Here is an 8254-nt window from a genome sequence, read left to right as displayed (position 1 = left end):
TGACCTCTGTGAGAGTATACTGTGTTGTGTTGCTCAGTTTCTGCATCAGGAGGGGCAAAACCTTGAAAATTGTAGGAGATTCTCAGCCATTTGAAATGTCTTCTTTCGGGCTGGAGAGATGGCTCAGCGGTTAAGAGCACCCGACTGCTCTTCCAGAGGTCATGAGTTCAATTCCCAGCAACCACCTGGTGGCTCACAACCATCTGTAAAGAGATCCGGTGCTCTCTTCTGGTGCTCTCTTCTGGTGTATCTGAAGACAACTACAGTGTACTTATATATAATAAATGAAATGTCTTCTTTCTCATTTCCTATTCTTCTATGGCTGCGATGTATCCTCTTATACTGTGGCCTTCAGGTCTTCGAGCTCTGCTTCCTCCTCTGGATCCTTTTCACTGTACTGTTCAGATTACGTCATTTTTATTGTTCTGTCCCCAAGTTCACTGATGCTTCCTTCTTCTCATCCTGCTGTTGCGTGTATCTATTTAAAAATTCCAGTTACTGATTCAAGTCCCATGCTTTTCATTTGGTTCTTCTTTCTGCTTCCATTGTTTTTCTCCCAAGACTTTCTGTTCCTTTGATGAAACCTTTTTATCCATTTTTTTCCCCCAAGCTTGTTCCTGACTGCTCACTAAAGCATTTTCTCCTTCTCTCCAAATCCATGTATCCCCATTCACAATCTAGATCAGGCACAATGGCCTGGGTTAAGCTGTACAGAGAGTCGGTTTGCTCTGCCTCCTTTCTATATGTTGTCAGCATAAGAACACAGCATTCAGTGAGCATGAGGAGGCCTCCCTAAGGCACTGTCATGGCAGCTATTTTAAACTCCTCAGATAACTCCAGTATGTTTCCATCTGGGTGTTGATTTCTGTCAACTTTTTTTTCTTGTTCCAGTTGAGAATTTCCTGGTTCTTGATAGGAAGAGTAACGTTCAATTGTATCTGAAACATTTCCCTCTATATAGTGAGATATGGAGACTTATTTAATCTTCTGCCTCAGCAAGTACTTGTGAAATGCAGATAGCATACAGCCTTAATTAGCAAACAGTGATGAAAGTCCAAGGTCCTTGAACTTTGTCTTTGTCTGGTGGTAGGCAACTTGCTTGTTTGCTAACAAATAGTGAGATTTCAGACTTATCACACTATGCCTCTGTCTTAGTTAGGGTCACTATAAGTATGATGGAGCACCATGACTAAAGCAAGTTGGGGAGGAAAGGGTTTATTTGACTTACACTTCCAGGTCACAGTCCATCATCGGAGGGAGTCAGAACAAGAGCTCAAGCAGGGCGGGAATCTGGGGACAGGAGCTTGATGTAGTGGCCATGGAAGGGTGACTGCTTACTGGTTTGCTCCTCATGGCTTGCTCAGCCTGCTTTCTTATAGAATCCAGGACCGCCATCCCAAGGATAGCACCATTCACAACGGGTTGGGCCCTTCCCCATCAATCACTATACAAGATGTGCAGGGACAAAGATAGAGTAGAGATGAAGGGAATGGCCAATCAATGACTGGACCAAATTGAGATCTATCCCAGGGACAAGAACCAACACTATTAATAGTACTCTATAATATTGCAGATAGGAGCCTAGCATAATTGTCCTCTGAGAGGCTCCACCCAGCAGCCAATGAAAACAGATGCAGAGATGGAGCTCAGGTAGTCTTGTGGAAGAGTTGAGGGAAGAAGGCATGGGGGACCTGAAAAGGATGGGGACTCCACAGGAAGACAACAGAGTCAACTAACCTGGACCCTTGGGGGTTCCCATCAACCAAAGAGTGAGCACAGGCTGGACCTAGCACTGCTGTACATATGTAGCAGATGTGCAGCTTGGTCTTCCTGTGGGTCCCCCAACAACTAGAGAGGGGGCTGTCCCTGAATCCCTTGCCTGTCTATGGATCCTGTTCCCCTAACTGGGCTGCCTTGTCTGACCTCAGTAGATGTGCCTAGTCCTACAGAAACTTAATGTGCCAAGGTGGGATGATAGACGGGGGAGAGGGGTCTCCCTTCTCAAAGGAGAAGAAGTGAAATGGAAGGGAAATTGGAAGGAGAGGATTGTAGATACTGGGATATAAAGTGAATAAAGAAGGAAATTAAAAAGAAAAGAAAAAAATCCTACAGTCTGATATTATTGAGGCATTTTCTCAACTAAGGCTCCCTCCTCTCTGATGACTCTAGAAACTAGAAAGTACATCCTCCATTGCTCTCACCCTGGTCCAGGTAGAGCACCTAATCTCATTAGTGTATCACCATGGCAATATACCATGTGTATTGATTTCTCATTGCTATGAGTAAATATTGGCAAAAAAAAAAAAACAATTAAAAGGAAGACTGGGTTGTCTTGGCTCACAGTTTGCAGAGGCACAGTCCATCCTGATGGCAGGCATGGACAACTGTGACTGCAGGAGCTTAAGGAGCCCCACTGCCTTCTCAGCAAACAAGGAAGTAGGAAAGGGGGAAGGCTGTATTTAGTTCACTTTTCCTTTCCCCCATTGTCCTCAGATCCACAGTCCATGGAAGAGTGCTGCCTGCATTTAGAATGGATCTCTTCCCGTCTCAATGAAATCTCTCTGGAAATATCTTCATGGACATATCCAATCAAGATAATGAGGGCAATCAATTACTGCACCATGCACACTCTGTATTTTTTTTAAGTAGGCAATATTTTAAATGTAATTTAAAAATGAGTTCTCTGAATTATCCTGAAAGCCAAGCAGTGGTTTCCATCCAAACAACACAAACAGAAAGGTCCTCCTTCTCCACCCAGGTCTGGAGTTCTGTCCTGCTCCAGATCCCTCAAGTCTTTACTGTTTGCACAGGTAGGTAGGTGTTCTTTCTTGGAGGCGGCTTCTTGGGAGATCGTGAAAAGAAGCCACAGCACACTTAGGGAGGGTGGGGAGGACTTGCCTTACTCAGGCTAATGCACCCCTGAGACTAGGAAGTCAGTCGGTTGATAAGCAAGACCCCCAAATGGACACAAATCAATTGGATGCTTTCATGTGGTGACTCTCCTATAGAAGGCCCTGCAGGTGGCTGTCATTTGAAGCACTCAGAAGTATCAGAAAATCCATTCCCAAACGCGGGTCCCACTGAGTCTCTGTAACTTCCAACTGCTTGACCTGTACTTTAAGGAAGGTACTAGTGGCAGCTGGAACATTTTGCATCTTGAAATGGCTTTCGGTGAAGTAAAGGGACAGCCACATATCATGTAAGATTCCAGCCACTGGAGGACCATGTGACCTCAAATGCTGCCCAGAGTCAACCTCAAAGCCCAAACTGCTTGTCTCTCTTCCTGTCCATGCCCACTAGAATAGAAACACTTACCTCATAGCCCCATTGGGCAGTCACACGTCAAGCTTCTAGCCTATATACCAATGCATTAAGCACACGCTGAGAAGTACCAGCCAGTCAAATGTGAACCGGAACCATTGATCTAGCTGGAGACAAGTTCATCTAGTGCAAATCCATGGCACCCGCGCTCCTACCACATACCTCACCCACAAAGAGTAAGTAATAAAAAGGGCCAGGATGCGCCACTGGTTGGGTTTGGCTTCAGGATCCTTCTTAGCACACTTTTCCTGGATTCACTACCGTCCTATGACAGGTGGTCCATGAGAGAGAATGTCTTTTCCATCTGTCCAGGTTGAAGCTGTGCTCACAACTCTAGCTCTGTTAGCTGGTCCGCTGGACAGCTCACACAGTAAAGAGCACACGCGCTCCTGAGAGCTCATGCCCGTGTGCCTGAAATGCTGGAGGCAGGCGGGTGCAGTCGATTTGCTTTATGTCCATTTCCCACATAAACTGACACTTTAAAGTCACCGACCCAGAATGTCCCGTGATGCAATGGTGTCCTTGATTTTGCCACTACATTACCATAAGGAAAACTACCAACTGTAGAAAAGAGCTGAGATTTTAATGAGAGATTTTTTTTTCAGTTTAAAAAAAAAAGGTTTCAAAATCATGTAAATGCATCGTTGCAGGCTTCCTTGGGAGAGCCTGGCTCGGTTTCTGGCCCCAAGAGCCCAGGGATGACACGGCTGATGGAAAATAAGCTATTTAATGTCTCACATGTGTTCTTTCTTTCTAACATGGGAGGGTGCACTCTAAGATGTGATCTACAGAAGAGAGTCTATAATCCTCACACTTGCTTTGTGGTGGGGGCCCTAGAATTTCCTCCATAGACCCATGGTCTAAAAGTCTTAGTCTTCCCAAGTGTGCTAATGGGAGGATTTGTAAGACGCTAAGCCTTATAGAAAGAAGCAAATTAGGTCATTTGGGGCCATGTGCCCAATAATACACAATGCTGACACAGTAGCCCTGGGCTAAAAAGCCACCTGAAACCATGAGCTGAAACAACCATTTCTTAGTTTTTAAGCACTTGCCTCCGGTGTTTTATCACAGCAACAGAAAGCTGCCCAACACAGCTATTCTGTCCATGTTTTAGGTCTACAAACATGGAATGAAACTCGTAATTTCCAAACTTTCTGATGGCTTGGATGGGTTATTTCTGGGTCCTGGTGGGGGGGGGGGGGATAGAAGCTGAGATCACATGATCTAGCAAAGACACTCACTTCACAGCTGCCAGGAAGGAGGTAAAGAAGAAATAGGAACTCTTTCAAAACGCCATGCTCACAAATGAGCTCCTGTGACTTCAGTCCTTCAGGTCCCGCCTCGGCAAGCTTCTGCCACCCTCCAGCAGCTCATCCACTTATCACCTGTCAATGCATCAGCCCCCAGCTGAGCTCAGAGCCCTCCTGGTCAAACCACCTTCCAAATGCTCATCTCTGTCCTGGGAGCCAAGAAACCAGCAGGATGTTTGGGAACTGAACTACTGTAATCTAGATCTCACTGCTAGGGCTGCTGTGGGGAGTTCAGGAACTCACTTCTTCACAGTGGGCAGTCAGGAGGGGCCCCAGAGAGTGGTTATGCGGAAGCCAATTCCAAACACCTGTTGCAAATACAGAAGAAATGCAGCTCTACCCCTACGATGAGTTGGTTTCTTCGTCTCCACAAGCCACTGTGGTGGTTTGAGTGAGAACGGCCCCCACAGGCTCTTATACCTGATTGCTTGGTGCCAAGTTGGCGAACTTTCTAGGGAGGATTAGTAGGCATGGCTTTGGTAGAGGAGCTGTGTCCCTGAGGGTGGCCTTTGAGGTTTCCACAGCCCACACTAGACTCAGTCTCCCTCTCTCCCTCTGCCTGTTGCCTGTGGATTATGACATAAGCTCTCAGCTACTGCTCTAGCACCTTGCCTGTCTGCCTGCTGCCATGCTCCCCACTACGCTAATCATGGGCTCACCTTCTGAAACTGTAAGCAATCCCTCAATTAAACACCTCCTTTTGTAAGTTGCCTTGGTCTTGGGGTCTCTTTGTAGCAACAGAACAGTAACGAAAACAGCCACCAATCCCTTGACATGGCATGTGGCTAACATATGGATGTAGCAAATGCCAGCTCAGCAGCTTCCTATAGACTGTGATCCCTTCAGCTTGAACTTCTTCCTCCTTTTCCTTTCCTCTGCTCTTCCCTCACCCCTTCCTCTTCTCTTCCTTTCTTCTCTTTTCTTTACTTCCCCCTTTCTTCTTCCTTCCTCCCATCCTTCCTTCCTTTTTCTTTTCTTCCTTCCTCCTTACTTTTCTATTTTGTTCTCCATCCTACAGTTCCTTCCCCTTTCTTCTTCCTTTATTTAATTTTTTCCTCCCCAGTCCTTCCTTCCCCCTTCTCTCCTCCCCCCTTCTTCCCTTCTCTGTCCATTTACGCACTGCAGTGGCACCTATCACCATATATCTATCTGGTCTGAATTTTAGTTGACTCAAATTAGTTAGGTGGAGGCCAAGAAGGAGTGTGGGAACCTCCACACTGACCTGGTGGGCTCTCTTGGCACCTCGGACAGAAGCATGGGCTATCTTGTTCCTCCTTTAGAGGAAAATCTGGAGCTTGGTCTAGGAGGGCCTGATTACAGAATAGAATTTTGTCTAAAAAACATAGTAACACCATGGAGCAGTGTTGCATGCCCACCATTCTTGAACTTAAATGGTACTTGGCCTGGAGACTGCCCTCTGGCTACCACTTCCCAAGATGATGTCAAATGGGAGGCTTGTAGAAGTTAAGGCAGCCCCTCTCTAGGAGCTGTAGTAGCTCTTTCGGGACAGCTGTTGGGTCTGCGACAGATAGATCAGGCCAAGAAGAACTAGGCCCACCATGTAGCCAGCGCCCTGCTATGTCTTCTAATTTGCTTTTCGGGAACATGAACCACCTTGGCACCTTTATAGCTGCTGGAAAACCTACAGGAAGTATCCTAATTCTGACAGCCCCATCGGGAGGTGGGCCAGCTGGCCCTCACCAATAAGTTTGGTCCCATAGTACTTGGTGATCATTACCCGGACACAAAGGTTTAATGGAAAGACAGAGGCAACTCATTAAAACTCCTCCAAAGGACCCATTTGATTGGAATAAACCCGTGCCTGAAACCATGGTGGACACATAGGAAACACAAGATCATTAATCATTTAATGGAATCGAAAATACCCATTAAGGAAGGAAGAAAAAGTCAGGCCCAGAAGTTTGTGAGAGCGATTTCTACCATTGCAAACTGCTGCCGAGATCAAAATGCTGCAGCAGCAGTAGCAGCAAGAGCTGGTGCGGTCTACACGCACAAGACAAGGGGAGGGTCCAGACAGGAAGCTCTCCTCCCTCTTTCTCCAGCCTCCATCTCCTCCGGCCTCTGTCACACACACTGGCCTGATACAAGGCTTTGGTTTAGCCTGGGATGGAAGCCTGGGTTGGAGAGGGAGGGAGTCCTGAGGTCTTCCCGTGCGGACATCCACAGGCATGAGCCTTCTAATCCTAGGCTGCTCTCGCTAGCTGAGCTCTGCCTCTTCCCTCACTGTGCCATTTTCTCTCTGCCAGCTGCACAGAGCAGACTCTTCCCAAAGTCTAATGAGCGAGTTCACCTGGCTGGGCTGTTGTGTGTTGTGCTTAATTCCTCATTAAATCTTTTGGTAGCGTATTGCCGTATTTATTGTTTTGAAAATGAAAGGAATTCTAATAAGTCTCAAATGTCCCTTCATGCTCGAGCATTTTCCATTAAATGGGCTCAGCCAATGTCCGTTACTTAGCAGCTTCGTTCGCGTTCTGCTTGCATGGGCCGTTTTATTTTTATCGTATCATCTGGCACACAACATGGGCTTGCGATTGCATTCGTCTAAGCGCCAAGTCTGCAGGTTTTCTTCACCCTGACGGGTCACACGAAATGGCTAAAGGTTGACAGCTGCCATCTACGACAGAATGGCCTTGGAAACATACCCACGAAAGTCATAGTATGTGAGTGTCGGAGTCGGGCGTGTGTTTAGCTGTGTAGATTGCGGGGCGATGCATTTATTTACATTGGCATAAAGTCCTCTCACACTATCTTAGCTAATGACTTCCTATAAGAAGAGAGATGGGCAGGTGGACGGCTCCATTAGGAAAGCACTAATTTCCAAGCATGAGGGCCTGGGTTCAGCATTCACAACCCACACAGAAAAGCAAGGTATGGCCATGCTTCTCATTTATACCCTGGGAAAGAAAAATTAGGCAGATTCTTAGGGTTCCATGGCCAAATAGCTTAATCCTCTTGTGAGTTCTAGGACAGAAAGGGAATGTCCCTCACAAAAATAAGGTGAACGGTACCTGAAGAATAATGTCTAAGTTCATCTGGAGTCTGCCCATGCATCTACACACACACACACACACACACACACACACACACACACACACACACAGACCTACACACACACAGAGACCTACACACAAAACCTATACCCACACCCCTACACACATAGGTACCTACCCACATGAACATATTACTACATACACACATACCTACACACATACATAAATACACACAATGCCCACATATACCTACACTCATACAACTGCATACATACAAACCTACACATGCATACCCACATGCACATACCTACAAATACATATCTGCACACATACAAAGTGGCACACACATACCAAAACATACACACACATGAACACATAACTACATATATACACACCTACACACACCCAGTGCCTACATATACCTACACACACTTACATATACATACCTACATACTCATAACTACAAACACATATCTATACATACAACATATAAAGACATAGCTACAGACACTTATACAAACATATACACACATATAACTACACAATACATACAAACCTACACATACATATACACATAACTACACATACACACATACCTACATAATACATGCC

At 46.0% G+C, this 8254-nt stretch overlaps 1 non-coding gene across 1 annotated transcript; it reads right to left on the bottom strand.

Moving 5' to 3' along the window:
• Positions 1-656: 656 nt before the first annotated feature.
• On the bottom strand, positions 657-789 carry LOC120098686 (small nucleolar RNA SNORA51). Its single transcript, XR_005497109.1, has one exon. It is a non-coding gene; the product is annotated as a small nucleolar RNA SNORA51 (small nucleolar RNA).
• Positions 790-8254: the final 7465 nt, after the last annotated feature.

The sequence above is a fragment of the Rattus norvegicus genome, chromosome 19, assembly GCF_036323735.1.
Source record: "Rattus norvegicus strain BN/NHsdMcwi chromosome 19, GRCr8, whole genome shotgun sequence".
NCBI classification, from domain to species: Eukaryota; Metazoa; Chordata; class Mammalia; order Rodentia; family Muridae; genus Rattus; species Rattus norvegicus.
Note: the sequence above shows the minus strand (reverse complement) of the source record. Positions and strands in the feature narration are given on the sequence as shown.